General features: G+C 37.8%; 1 protein-coding gene across 1 annotated transcript in view; it reads right to left on the reverse strand.

The window, feature by feature from the left end:
* Window positions 1–12,938, reverse strand: part of LOC101422179 (zinc finger protein 596-like) — a 90,239-nt gene extending 77,301 nt beyond the window's left edge. Inside the window, exon 1 of the mRNA XM_012521014.4 lies at window positions 12,775–12,938. The gene's annotated coding sequence lies outside the window, so the exon portion shown is untranslated. The remainder of the gene's footprint in view (window positions 1–12,774) is intronic.
* Window positions 12,939–15,900: the final 2,962 nt, after the last annotated feature.

Consider the following 15,900-nt stretch of genomic DNA (forward strand, 5'->3'; position numbering starts at 1 on the left):
GCTAACATGGAGGTGAAGAAGGTCAACCACCACATCAGGGAGCCAAGAGTGCTTACAACTGAAAGCAGGAGAATTGCATCCAGCATCCACGTGGAATCTAAGCCCCCTCTTGATATAGATGTGGAGTGGACACAACCATTCCAAGGTCCACAGGATGGAGGAATAAAGTGGATTAGAGTGGGCTTACTGATATTCTATTCATGAACTATTGTGATTAGTAATAGAAGAAAATGTGGCATTGGTGTGCAGAAAGTGGCCCTAGTGGCTGCTGGGGTAGGGAGTGGGAGGAAGAGATGTGATGTGGGGGCATTTTTTGGGGTTGGAGTTGTCCTGGGTGGTGCTGCAGGGACAGTTACCGGACAATGTATGTCCTCCCATGGCCCCCTGGGTGGACTGTGGGAGAGTGTGGGCTATGGTGTGGACCATTGACCATGAGGTGTAGCGGTGCTCAGAGACGTATTCACCAAAGGCAATGAATGTCTCATGATGATGGAGAAGGTTGTTGTTATGGGGGGAGAAGTGGGGTGAGGGGGTTGGGGGTGTATGGGGACCTCATATTTTTTTAATTAAAAAAATAAATATAGACTAAAAAATCGTTAAAATAAAATAAAATAAAATGACTATACCCAGTTCCCACCCCCAGGATTCTGATTAAACCTTACACCTGGAGGGGACCCTGGGCATGGAGCTATTTAAAAGCTCCATAGGTGATTGTTAGATGTTGTGAGGGCTGAGAGCCACTACCCTAAACTTTCCAGGTCAATAACAATTATACCCCTGTAAGAGATTGAATCATGTACCCCACAAAAGACTTGTTATTAATCTTTGTCCACATTCCAGTGGGTGAGAACTTATTTGTAAATTGGACTTTTGAAGGTTTTATTGTTAAAGTGTGGCTAAATAGAATCTCAGGGTGGGTCTTAATCTGTATAACTGGAAGCCTTAAAAAAGAGGAAATTTGGATGCAATAAATAGAAACAAGAAATGGAAACAATCTGGAGGAGTAGCCAGAAGTCACAGAAAGCCACAGAAGGAGACCAAGGACATAGCCATGAGATGGAGGCAGAGATGCAAGCCAAGGAATCCCAAGGAATATAGCAAACCAGCACCAGAATTCTACAGATTCTAAAAGAATGGATGGCCTTGCTGAGGCCTAGAATTTGGATGTATGGCCTTCAAAACTATGAAACAACATATTCATGCTGAGTCATACTAAAAAAATATTAAAAATAGAACAGTTGACCCCACTTACATTGCTGGAACTTCCAGAGATGAGCCTCCTTGACACCAAGGGATTAATACAAAGTGCCAACCAGGAATGCATTTGGAAAAAGACCTTGACCAAAAGGGAAAAACATTAAACACGAAAGAGGTTTTATATGCTGGGACGGGTGCACCTGGGGCATGCCTCTAAGGCATATGAATATGTTAAAGTGTTCATGGGGAGTTCTCTCAGTAGGTGGAGACCCACGCAATCACCAAAAGAATACTGAATTCCCATCCTGGGAGTACTGCTACATTCTCTAATAATCCCGAGTACAACTGCAGAACCTAGCGAAGGAAGACACACCACTACAACAGGTCCTTAATATTGATTATACATATGAATCTTTTCTTGTGAAATTGAAACTTAGCTTAGTATTACATATTGCCTAAGAGTTACCTCCTGAAAGCCTTCTTGTTGCTCAAATGTGGCCTCTCCCTAAGACAAACTCAGCATATAAATGTACTACCTTTCCCCAATGTGGGACACAACTCCTGGGGATAAGCCTCCCTAGCAATGAGGGATTATTACCAAACACCAACTAGCAATACATCTGGAAAAAGACATAGACCAAAAGGGGGAAATGGTAAATTAAAATGAGTTTTATGGCTAAGAGATTGCAAAGTGAGGCAGAAGGTCATTTCAGAGGTTACACTTATGCACATCTCAGGAGTATCTCATTAACTGCCACAGTAAATAATACATCAAATAGCAGGGCTCCTGAGGACTCTAGTGAGATCCAGACACCATAAGCAGGGTAGACAAGCTCAGGAATGCAGCACTCTGTCAGCGGTCCTTACTTTGGAATTTATGCTCCCCAATGTAACACAGTTAGATTCATTTTTCATTTCCCTATATATGGCTCTCCTCCCCCTTTTATTTGAACCTAAAACTTATTTGAACTTAAATCTTTGGTCCATCCATGTGCCAGTTGAGCCCTGAATCTCAGCAGAGTTGCAGCACCTATTCTCCAGTTCATTGGACTCACCCAGGACAACTAACAGGAGATGATTATGGACAATACCTATACCAAGAAACAGAAAGTGTCTGCAACTACAAGCAAAATAGTTCCATCTCTCTGCACCATGGGATCTAAGCTCCCTCTCAAATAGAAACAGAGTGGGCATCACCATTCCAAAATCCTCAGGATTGGGGAATGAACAATGGACTAAGATAGACTTATTATTATTCTATTACAGACTTGCTATTATTCTACAATGGAAAACTTATATCAATGAGGTTCTGAGGGGAGGGAGAGGGAAGAAAAGGTGTAATATGGGGGCATTTTCGGGACATTGGAATTGTCCTGCATGACACTGCAATCACAGATACAGGCCATTATATATTTTGTCATAACCTACAAAATTGTGTGGGAGACAGTGTAACCTATAATATAAACTATACTCCATAGTTAGTAGCTATGCTTCAATATATGTTTATAATTGTAACAAATATATCACACTAATGAAGGATGTAGTTAATGTAGGAAAGTGTGTGTGGGGGAGGGGGTACATATGGGAATCCCCTATATTTTTTATGTAACATTTATGTAATCTAAAGCTTTTTTAAAAATTTAAAAAAAAAAAGAGTTTTTATGGTTAAGGGATTTCAAAATGAGATGGGAGGTCATCCCAGAGGTTAAGCTTATGCACATCTCAGGTAGATCTCATTACAGTAAACAAAGTCTCAAACAGAGATGCTCCTAAGGGCTCTAGAGACATACAGAAACTTACAGGCAAGGGACACAACCTCATGAAATGAGCATCCCATTGGTGGACCCTACCTTGGAATATATGATAATTTATTACCCCAGTGTAACAGACTTAGACTCATTTGTAATTTCCCAACACAGGATACTTCTACCACTTTTATTTAAGCCTATAATTAGCAACATACTCATTAAATATATGTCTCAGAGACTTAAATCTTTGGTCGGCTCATTTGCTGATTGAGCTCTGAAACTTAGCAGGGCTGCAGCCAAATCTACTCTCTAGTTAATCAGTCTTGCCCATGAAAACTACCCATGAAAACTACCAAAATGATGACGATGGACAACCTTCACCCCCCCCCAAAAAAACCCCAGAATATCTACAACTGCAAGCAAAACAGTTCCTTCTACATGCCGCATGAGGTCTAAGATCTGTCTTAATCTGAAGCAGAGTGGGCATCACCATCCCCAAATACTCAATATAGAGAAATGAACAAACATAAGGGGGGAATGGAACCAAGCACCAAAGTAGAATTATAATTGTAGTTAATAGAAGAACTTGTAACACTGATATAAAGATAGTGGTTATCAAAGTTTCTAAGGGGAGGAGGAGGGAAGAAAAGGTGGAACATAGGGTGATTTTAGGGCTTTGGAATCGTTCTCTATGATACTGCAATGATGGATACAGGCCTACTACACATTTTTTCAAAATCTATAAAACTGTAATGTGTGAAGTATAAATCATAAAGTAAATTATAGACCTTGGTTAGTAGCAATGCTTCAATATTTGTTCATCAATTGTAGCAAACATAAGATGTTATTATTAGGTAAATGTGGAAGGAGAGGGCATTGGGTATATAGGAATCCCCTCTACTTTCCATGTAACTTTACTGTAATCAAAAAAATAAAGATTATGATATGAAAAAACAAACAATAAAAAGAGTTGACCATAGACATGAGGGTCTATTTCTGAACTCTTAATTCTATTCCATTCATCAATGTAGGTCTATCTTTATGCCAATACCATGCTGTTTTGACCACTGCAACTCTGTTATACATATCAAGGTCAGGAAGGGTGAGTCTTCCTACATCACTCCTCTTTTTTTAGGATGGTTTAGACTATTTGGCTCCTCTTTTCCTTACAAATAAATTTAGTAATTGACTTTTCTATTGCTGTAAAGTAGGTTGTTGGAATTTTGCCAGCCAAGAATTCTTTATCAAGTAAAATTGTCCTTCAAATATGAAAGTGAGTTTAAAATACTCACGAATAAACAGAAACTAAGAGTTTGTAAACAAGAATTTAGCTCTGCAGAAAGCATTAAAAGAAGTTCTGCAACCTTACAGGAAAAGTCAAAAGAGAGTTTTAGAGGAGAATGCAGAAGTAAAGACAATCAGAAAGGATAACCAAAAGGGTAAAAGACTAACAATATAAGACATGACATATGAAAGCCAAAAGATAAAATGATGGAAGTAAAGTCTCACCTTAGACCCAGGAATACATATAGGCTGAAAGTGAATGGTTGGAAAAAGGTATTTCAGGCAAACAATAACCAAAAAAGAGCAGAGGTAGCTATACTAATACTGGACAAAATAGACTTTAAATGCAAAAAAGTTAAAAGAGATACAGAAGGCAATTGTATATTAATAAAAGGAATGATCCACCAGGAAGGATTAAAATCATAAATGTCTTCTATGCAACTAACTGGGGTGCCCCAAAATATATGATTTTGGCAAGATCATGTACATGATTCTGAAAGGAGAAATAGACAATAAAAGAGACTTCAACATACCACTTACATTGATAGAACAACAGACTAAAGATCAACAAGGAAACATAGAACTTGAACAATATGATAAATTAGCTAGACCTAACAGATATATACATTATATTGTAGCCCAAATCAGCACGCTATACATTCTTCTCAAGTGCTCATGGACCTTTCTCGAGGATAGAACAAATATTGGGTCACAAAGCAGGTCTTATCAAATATAAAAAGACTGGAATTACAGAAAGTATGTTCTCAGATAATGGAATGAAGCTGGAAATCAATAGGGAGGAAAGGGGAAATTTCATAAATGTGTGGAGGCCAAACAATACACTCCTAAACAATCAGTGGATCAAAGAAGAAAATATAAAAGAAATTAGTAAATATCTCAAGATAAATGAAAACAAGAATACAACTTATCAAAAGTCATGGGAGGGAAGTGGCTGTGGCTCAATCAGTTGTGCTCCCGTCTACCATATGGGAGGCCCTGGTTCATGTCCCAGGGCCTTCTTGTGAAGGCAAGCTGGTCCGTGTGCCAAGGAGAGCTGACCGCCCATGTGCCGTGGAGAGCTGAAGGCCCATGTGCTATGGAGAGCTGGCACAGCAAGATGACGCAACAAAAGGAGACAAGCAGATACAGAAAGAAAAAAACACGCAGCGAATGCACACAGAGAAGAGACAGCAAAGAATGGAACAAGGTACAAGGGGGGGTGTGTGGGAGAATAAATAAATAAATCTTAAAAAAAAAAGTCATGGAATACAGCAAGGGCAGGGCTGTGCAGGAAAATTATAGCCTTAAATGACTATATTAAAAAAGAAGAGCTAAAATCAGACCTCACTGCACACCTGGAGAAAGTAAAAAACCAAAAAACCAAAAAACAGAAAACCAATCCCAAAGCAAGCAAAATGAAAGAAATAGCAATGATTACAGCAGAAATAAATGAAACTGTGAACAAAAAAGGAAAATTGAGAGAATCAATAAAACCAAAAGATGGTTCTTTGAAAATATCAATAAAATTGGCATAACCTTAGCAAGCCTAACAACAACAAAACAGAATATGAAAATAATAAAATCAGAAATATAAGGGGGACATTATAATTGATCCGACAGAAATAAAAAGATCATAAAAGGATATTTTAAGAAACTGTATACCAACAAATTAAACAACCTGGATGAAATAGACAAATTCCTAGAAATGTACAAACAACCCAAACTGACTCTACAAGAAATACAAGCACTCAACAAACCAATCACATTTAAAGAGACTGAAACAGTCGTCATAAATCTCCCAATGAAAAAAAGTCCAGGACCAATTGGCTTCATAGATGAATTCTACCAAACATTTTGAGAAAAGTAAACATCAGTCCTGCTTAAACTCCTCCAAAAAACTGAAAAGGAGGGAAAATAACCCAACACATTTTTTGAAGTCAACATCATCCAAATACCAAAGTCAGTTAAAGACACTATAAGAAAATTACAGAATCTCTCTAATGAACATAAATTCAAAAATTCTCAACAAAATACTTGCAAATAGATCAAACAGCATATTAAAAGAGTTTCCAAGATCTTCTTTATAATAAATATGTAAAGTATGCAGGGTGTGTTTTGTTAGGGGAAGAGAAAATATTTTGTCTTAATGTAAAATGACTTGTTGTCATTGAGAAACAGAATGTAGGAAAATCCTGAATATATAGAGAGAAATTTATAGATGGTTTGCAGAAAGGGGATCTTATTTGTCAATGGTCAAAGTTGGTTAAGATTTGATTGGTTTATACAATTTTTAAGAGTTTTCTTATCAGACAGTATCTTCCTGCAAAACTAGTATTTGGTTTTCTTTCTGTTAAAATGACAAATATTCTTAGCTAATTGAGATGCTCTTAATAAGAATTTATAAAAGTTTTTCTTAACCATTTGAGTAATGTCATTAGAAGGTAAAAATTCTGTATCTTATCAGAATAATCTCCTGTTTATTTTGAGCTTATTCTTTGTTTTAGAGAACAAGTCTTTTCACTTTTTAAATAATTATTTTTTACCATCATGTTACCTCTTCTCTTTACTTTTAAAACCTACTGTTTTTACTCTCATTTAATAGAGAACTAGATATTTCAATATCCATGATCCTATTAATATATAACAAAATGTTGAAATCTGACAATTTTTGACACTTTTCTTCCAATAATTTAGCAATAAATGATGTCTTCTTGATCTCAAACTCTCATTGCGGCCTTCCAGAGGTCCCTTGTAAAATCACAGAGGTGCTAAAATTAGTTTTACTCGATAAGTTATCAGCAGCATAGGAAGTGTTATCAAATTTTAAAGAATTTTGTAACTTTTTGTTGGTTAAATTTATAGGATATATATTAATACAAACATTTCAAAAATTACATAAGGTCCTTAGAGATTTGCCAAGATCCTCACTGTCAATGAGCTGTCCAAAAACTGAGTTGTCTGATAATGGACAACAATAGTATTATTATTGGTCATAAGTTCAGATGCACTTAAAATAATGTTTTATGAACTCTCATATGATTGTTCACTTTTGTAAAACAACAATGTTAACCATGGACATTTAGGGTTTTTTTTACCTACAGATAGTTTTTATTCTAATGCTTCCCTGAAAACACTTGCAATCAGCTAAAGAAAAGTGAGCTTCATCTTTAACAGAAGGACTGTCTCAGAGACCTACCGACTATTTCAAGTTTTCTGAGGCACCAGCTTCTAATGGCACTCCTTAAATAACTTTGACAGCATACAAATGGAATGAGCCAAGGTCCCCAGAATTCTAGTGAGATGCTGATAGGTTCATGAGATTGCTAACAGAAGAGCTAATGAAACAAGGATTAACTGCCTAGGAGCTAAATGAATTGATAAAGAATGATTATAGTTTTGTTTGGATTATTGCTAATGTTTTATTGTTCCATTTTCTAGATACAAGGAATCCCTTACTACCTTAAGTTATCTAAAATTCATAAAACATTCATCTTTATCTCCCTGCCTGACCCCTCTAGAATTTGAAAACTCCTACCGAATATTTTTATATTTATGTTAATTATTTGCATAGATTCAATTAGGATCTGTCCTCCTTGTTAACAGGAAATAATTGAAGTCAATGGTTATATGACCAAGTCTTAGGAATGTTAACTGAAGAACACAGAGGAAATTTCAAAACAATTGGCTATTTAAAACCCACACCTTGATGCAGTTGTCTGTACTTAAATTGTGTTAAAGCTATAGCAGAAGCTATCAAATAAGTTACAGCTTTACCAAATTTACCCCTGAGCAGACCTAATATTTTTCCTACAGAAAGCTGACTTCTTATGAGATCCCTCTGCTTCACCTACTAATCTTCATCTAAAGTGCTGCAATGTTCTTAACCCTGCTACTCTGGTACCTTTATGTGATGAGAGGGAACCTCATGTCTATAAACTGGTAACTTCAAAATTAATGAATCCACAAATGGTTTTTATCATCAACCCATATGTCATTCTATTTGTTAATGCTTCTTATGCTAGAAATTTCAATGGTATAATTTCCAAGTAGGCTATGTAGATTCCACACACTATGAATTGATTAAAAGAGGTAGACTTCCACAATTTTCTTCTGCCAAAAAGGATGAACCCTGTGCCCTTTCTCAGCCCTGTTTTCTATCTGAAGGAAATGCTGTTAACATCTACAGTGATAACAGATATGCTTTTGGTGCAATTCATGATTTCAGCATGCTATGGAAACAAAAAGGGTTGCTTACTTCTTTGAATATGCAAATTGAAAATACTGGACAAGTAAATTACCTCCTTTCTTCCATTTTTCTCCTATCTATGGCTGCCATCATTAAGACAGAGGCTTACATAAAATGAATAGAGCCTGAATATTTTTTAAAATTGATCTTGCATATTTTCATATAAAAATAGCCACTACTAAAACATCTGGTACTATAGACTTAAATTAAAACCATCTAAATTAACTGAAGTATTTACCCTTCCCTGGCCCAAAATTTTACCTTTGGCCCTGATGTTTATTCTCAGCATTCCTTTTGAGAAACACAAACTCTTTCCATATAAAATTGTTATTAGCAAACCTGTCTGTGGGAATAAAATTGATTACTTATTATCATACCATGACATGACCCAATTTACATTATGCCAAAGATTATCTTCATCAAGTACAGTATGCCTTCCCTGACCCCTATGACAGACACCCCATCAATCATAATCTGGCACCAGGATAATCGGTCTATTGAAAATAACACAAACAAAAGACAGCCCTAGATCTCATTAAAAGGAACCCTGCCAAGTATTCCCAACTTCTGACATGGCAACTTTATTACAGGGTGTTGAGCCATGGGTTCATATCGCTCAACTAAAAAATGTTCCATCAGAAACCTGTACTTGTTCTAAGTCTGGAGACTTAAAAATCAAAATAGCCAGGAAGTGGAGAAGACAATGCCCCAAGGTAAACTACTTATTTCCAAGAAGACAGATCAAGCCTTCACATAGACTTTTCCTTACTAACACTTATAATGCATAAAATCCTTTATTTTTTACTGCTTTATTATTGCTATGGCCTTGAAAAACAATGCTATTATCCACTTCTCCCAATACATTTTTAAGGGAGATAACCTCACAGGTGGTTGGATTTGGCAGCATAAACCCCAATCTATGCATATTGCAAGGGGCTCCATTATTCTACGCAGAACAAATTTCTTTCTTATCACAGATGCTTAAGTGTCTTTGGAGCAAACTGCACCATTTGTTTCATATCAGTTGCAAATACAAGACCCAAGGCCCTCTTTACTGGGCTTTAAGCTTTCTTGGTCCTGTAACCTTGGAGCCAAGAGTTAAGAATTAATGGATGATTATAATTACTGAATAATAATACAGATGCTTTTTTTCTTATTTTATCAGTATATTATAGAATAGCCAAAGCTGATATTTGAAATTACTGAAACTTGCTAGATTGTTCTCACACTATGTTACTTCTAACTAGATTCTCTCTTGTGCGTATTTACTATTGTGATGGTAACCACTCTATCCTCCCTAGTTTGCATCCATAAAAACCCTAAACTCCTCAAAATTGGGGATGCAGATTTTGGGGCCTTTAGACTACTGATGTCTCTTACTAGGCTAGCAAATAAACTCTTTCTCCTTTGAAACCTTGGTGTCTCAGGAATTGGTCAGGAGGAAATAACCTGCTTTTGTTAAGTATCAAATTCACTATAGATAAAACAGGTCTAGAGATTTATACAGATTTCATGGAAGAGCTTGGAGACCTTACTATAGTAGTCCATATACCTCCGTGAAGTACATTTTACCTTAACAATACATGTCCACTTTCAGGTTTAAGATGCTGGCTCTGCAAAATATTCACAGCACAAATACATTATGTTCAGCTCCTCATTTGTACTCTCAATATCACAGACCCTTAGATGCTAAGGACAAATAATAGTACTCCTAGTAAGGAATATATAAACATCATCTCCTTGACTGTAGTTGATATAGCCTGTGCATTAAATCAAAATTATTTCCAAGAGTACCTAGTCTCCAAGATGGCCAAATAAGTTATATAGGCCCTACAGTCTTTGAATGTTCAGAAGGGATGTGAGACTGAGTGTGTATTCAGGGCTGCCTCCAGACGATGTGGAAGATATGCTAATCCAAACTGGCTTGGATGTGGAGAATATGTAACTCACCTGGAGGAAATAACCTATCTGATACTAAGATCAAACACTGAAGAACCTAACCAAAGGTCTGTTTACCATCACTGTTAGTCTTCCTAATCCTATATCCTCTGTATAAAAGGGTCTGGAAAAGGCTGTTCGGGGCTCGGTTTTTATTAGGACAAGAGTCCGCCGAGCCCGGCCGGTCGAAATAAACCAACTTCCTTCTCGGTATTCTCGTGTCCTGGCCTTCGATACCGCGCATACCCGATTTCTCTACTACATAGTTACATTGCTTTGCCAGGGTATATTTTCATCATGGAGGTTTTGGTAAGGTGTTTGTCTGGCCAACTAGTTGCTAAATGTCTGGGCAAAGTGCACTTGGTCTCCTCACAGCCCCTTAGGATTTTATAATCAATATGAAACTCAATGGACAACTCCCCTCAATCTACTTCTCAGGTAAACAGGATTTCCCAGGGAATTAATGATTCTGGGTTTTCCTCTTTTGGTAGATTGTTGCTACATTAGGTTAACACAAATGAAAACATGATTAGAAATCTATCAATAGAAGAAATAACAATCTACTGCTAAAGCTATAGCTGCATAGAAAGTCATTAATCAGCTAACCTTGTTTTAGACAACAGCATTTCTGTACTTGATTTCTTATTAGCTGAACAAGGAGGCATTTCTGCCATTGCCAACATCACCTGTCGTACTTGGGTAAACACTTCTGGGGAAGTTGAGACACAATTACATGAAATAACTAAACAAACCTTATGACTTAATCAGGTAAGGCCTTCTTCAATGTCCTGATTTGGTCACTTTGATTTCAGTTGGATCAAATCATGGGGTCCTGGAGTTAGGAGCATACTATGAGGTAGGCATATGGGCAATTTTATCACTCGGTACTCATTATAGTCTCCCTGGTGCAATTTCTCTCAGGAGTTTTGAATGTGTGTCACCAGCAGCTTGTGAATCACCAAATGATTTATGTCCAGGATGACATGATTAAAGAAAAATTGACAGCAGGACCACCTGCGAGTCTAACATGACAATAACATGCAAGTACTACTCCAAGTCCTTAGGCAGTAATTGAAAATGGGGCTCACCACCTTAAATTTTTATCACAACTCTCAATGGTTGAGAGCCAGATCAAAATAGGGGAAATTTTTAAATAAATTAAGTAGGCCCTGGATGAGGGATTCTTAACCATGGGTCCAAAGGTCTCCAAGGGGAATGTGGAAAGATTTCAGGGAGTCTGTGAGCTGGAATTCATTTTGAATAACCCTAAAATTTAATTTAAAGACATGCCAATATTGAGTCATAAAACTATCTACCGCTATATTCTGAGTCATAAAACTATCTACTGCTATATTCTGGTTTTCACCTGACTGGCAAAGGAGTTCATGGAATAAAAAAGGTTAAGAACCCTTGCCCTAGATGGGGTCCCTTGTGCTAAGCCAGGGGTTCTTAACCTTTTTTGTTCCATGGACCCATTTGCCAGTGAGGTAAAAGCACAGGCCCTTACTAAGTCCACAGTATATTGTGTATTATTTAATAAATACATCACACCCGCACCAACACGTTCCCACAAGAATGTTTATTTTTTATTTAAATTCAAGCTCACTGACCCCTTATTAAGAACCCCTGTCCCTATATCAGTAAATTGAAGCTTAATTAAGTTCTTATCCTTGCAAAGGCTCCTTTTCCCAGAACCTGCAACATGAGAGTAACCTGTCATAACTTGTCAGCTTCTTTCCTCTGCTCCTTCCCCAAGAAATTTGATGTCTTCCATTTGTCTGGGTGCAGAATTTCTCCCCAGCTCCTATGATTTGTTTAAATTCTCTCCCTCACTCAGTGCTCCATTTCCTTTTCACCTTTCAGTTCTGGAACCTCCAGTCTCACAGCAGTTCAGTTTAACCCTCCCTACATTTTTTTTCCGTGAGGCTTCTCTGCCTTAGGTTTCTTCCCTGCTGGTCTTCCTATCCCAGGAAGTTGGATGAGGTCAATCCAGAAAGGTGGGTCCCTCCAGGAAATTCCATGCTACACTTAAGGAGTCCCACCAACAGCACCTGCATTGAATGGGTGCAGCACTCGTCCTCCACCATGCTGCCACGGTTTCTCTCTCCCCCACAATCAGGAGCCTTTTTGTTTTCAGCACTCTTCAGTGTCTTGTGTTCTGCCCTGGGTCTCTGTGGACTTGGGTCCTTTCGTAGATATGTGTGGGGTTCTAACCACCGGCCGTGAGATCCTCTCAGGTCAGTGTTCCCCCAGAGAGGTACGCAGACGGCTCACCGCCGCAGAGAACTCCCAGGCTGTGCGGGTCCCAGGGAGGGGAGGGGAGGGGAGGAGGACCTGCCGAGCAGGGCGGAAGTTTCCTACCTGATACTGCTCTCATTCTTCAATTCAGCACTTGTGGAGTCCTCCTTTGGTCTCTGTCTTCCTCCAGAGTTCTGAAATTTTCCATTGTATTTGCTGAATCTCTGAGACGGTTTTTCCGGGGTTGTCTTCTGTCGCTGTGTTGATGACGTCACCGCGCCTAGAGTGTTGTTTCCTGGGTTGCACTTTTGCCCAAGCTCTAGTTTCTCTTAATTCCAGACCTCTGGGAAGTCTTACACCACATACTAATTTTTACAAGGCTTTCCATTTCCCTTTTCTGTATTTTAAGGGAGCATATCTCATCTTCATGTTTATGAAGATTCTGTGTATATGGGATCCTTCAATAATATATTTCTTCATGAATATGGATTTTCTCTTTTGCCTCCAAACCATGATGACTGGGAGGAAATTGAGGGCAGATACTATCCTGGGGCCCATTTATGATAGATTATCATACTGTCCCAGCATCTGTTATGGGACCATTAGTTATGGGACTCTTATAAACCTAAATTTCCACTGTCTAGAAATGTTCCACATTTTTCAGGATATAAGCAGTGAGTGATTAATCTACCCTTTTTGCAGCAAAGCCATGAGTACTGAACCATAGAAACTCACATCCAGCACTCCAGAGAGAGAAGGATGAACAGTTTTATTACCCACAGGGCTAGAGAAGAGTTAATCTCCAAATTCTGAGCCCCATTTTTCAGTTTTTATAGGTTTATATAGGATTTCAGGTGGGACCAGCATAACTTTTGCTCATTGTCTAACGCATTGCTAGGAAAAATTTTGCAAGCAGGGGGGTTACAGAGGCAGAATGCAGCTGCAAGGTTGCAGGCTGATTTACAAAAGCGGGGACTGGGAGGAAGTTGCTCATTTGATAGCTTCCAACTAGGCCACGTTTTCACAGGCTGATTTACAGAAACGGGGGGCGGGAGTTATTTATTTGATATTCTCCTGCAAGGCTGTGCTCTCACAGGCCGATTTACAGAAGCGGGGGCAGGAGACACTTGTTAGATATTTTTGCAAGGTAATGCTTTTTATTCCTCAACAATCCTCCATCTGATGCCCCTATACACTTTTTACAGGGCATCTCCCATGCTAAGTGGAAAAACAATGTAAGGTGGTAAACCATTCTACAAGACACAAGTACACTATTAAGATTAGTGTCCTTTCAGCTATACTCCAGCCTCTGGGGGCTGTAGCTGCCAGTCCAGTTCCAAATAGTAAGTCAAGCAATTCAGTGAAAGTAAGAACCAAAGGGAATAGAAGCCCATCTAGTCAGGTGATTATGATTCTAGTGGCTCTGGGCAATTCGGATTTTCAAAGGACAGTCAGATATGGGGTGAGTTGTCCAGTTGTTTTGTTTCTTGTTGGAGTGTGCCCTTTTAACTCTAGTATGATGAATTCAAGGGCCAATATGTGAAACTTTCAGAGCAGTGGGGGTTACAAGGATAACAGTATGTGCGCCCATCCAGGTAGATTGGAGGGGCTCTTTTTCAGTTTTTGTGACACATACTATTAAATAATTACAACCATGATTAAAAACATTGTACTTTTGTCTAAAATTATGCTGAAACATTGGTAGATTACCCGGAATTTTATATACCCTTTATATAAAAGTATTCATATGAACTATTTACTCATACAACTTTAATAAAGAGAGGGTTAAATAATCCTTTTAATTTTTATAACACTTTTAAATAATTTCCATTCAACTTATAACATATTAAATGAACTTAACTATTTTATTACATTAATTTTTCAAGGTAAAAGAACAAATCTTTTGCAATAGTTTGAAATAAAAAGATATTTTTCAGGATCTGATTTTGACAAAGCAGGTTTGAACATTATGTTCTTAAAAAGGATGAGACGTGTTTCTTTTTAGAAAACCAAGGATTTGATAAGGTTAAAGTACAAGAAGCTATTTTGATAAAACAGACTGCTTGTATACTGTTTATTCAGGAGAAAAACTTTTTACAAACTTTTACTAAAACAGACTAATGACTTGCAAAATTTTGTTACACTAACAGAGAACAAAATTTTAACTTTGCATCAGTTTACTATTTTATACTAAAGTTTTAAAATTTTATAGACAGACCCATCAAATCTTAACTTTAACCATAAAAAAATCCTTTTTTACAAACCTTCTGCACTTTCTGTATTCATTCAGGTTTTGTTCCACATTTTACTCTTTTTTAATAACCAATCATTTTATTTTAGGACAAAATAATTTTTTGTTTCTGTAAAAATGAAAACACATTCTCTATACCCTACATACATAAGATTTTGGAAACTGTCTCCAAGCAAACCTCTTACAACATACAATTACCATTAACACTAAATAAACTTGTCAAAATAATTATTCAGTTTGGTTATTTGCAAATATAAGTTTTTAAAAACTTTTTAAAATACTCTAGTGCCATGCAATACTTAGAAACAGTCTTTTAGAAACAAGTTGGCAGGGGAGGCCGGCTGCCAACAAGTTTTCCTGTTATAAAATTACTTTTTGTTATTATTATTAATTTAGGGGTTTTTGTTTGTTTGTTTGTTTGTTTGTTACCCAAATTAGGTTTCTTAATGGGATGGGATCCTGAGATAGGACAGTTTTGTGTATTTGGGCTAGGGTTTTTCCCAACTGCTGGAGGGTGGAATCCCAGCTAGTCTCTCCTAGGAGTCTGAGAGTTCCCTTGAAGGTTTGAATAATTGGGGGTGGTTGTCCAAACAGAATTTTAAAAGGCAAATAGCCTGAGGGCCCAGGGGTGCATCTGACTCTAAGCAGAGCTAATGGGAGCAGATCCACCCACAGAAGGCTGGTTTTCTGACAGAATTTGGTTAAGGTGGTTTTGAGGGTTCATTTCATGCGTTCTACTTTCCCCGAGCTCTGGGGCCTATATGCTGAGTGAAGCTTCCACTTAATTCCTAACATTTTTGCTAGCTCTTGGATGATGGCTGCTATGAAAGCTGGACCATTCTTGCCGCCTGCGGACAAGGGTATCCTGTGCCAAGGAACTATTTCTTGGAGTAAAGCTGTAGTTACTTCCTTTGCCTTTTCAGTGCAGGTGGGGAAGGCTTTAACCCAGCCCAAGGAGGTGCACATTATTATTAATAAGTACCTATACCTTTGCCTTG

The sequence above is a fragment of the Dasypus novemcinctus genome, chromosome 5 (assembly GCF_030445035.2).
Source record: "Dasypus novemcinctus isolate mDasNov1 chromosome 5, mDasNov1.1.hap2, whole genome shotgun sequence".
NCBI classification, from domain to species: domain Eukaryota; kingdom Metazoa; phylum Chordata; class Mammalia; order Cingulata; family Dasypodidae; genus Dasypus; species Dasypus novemcinctus.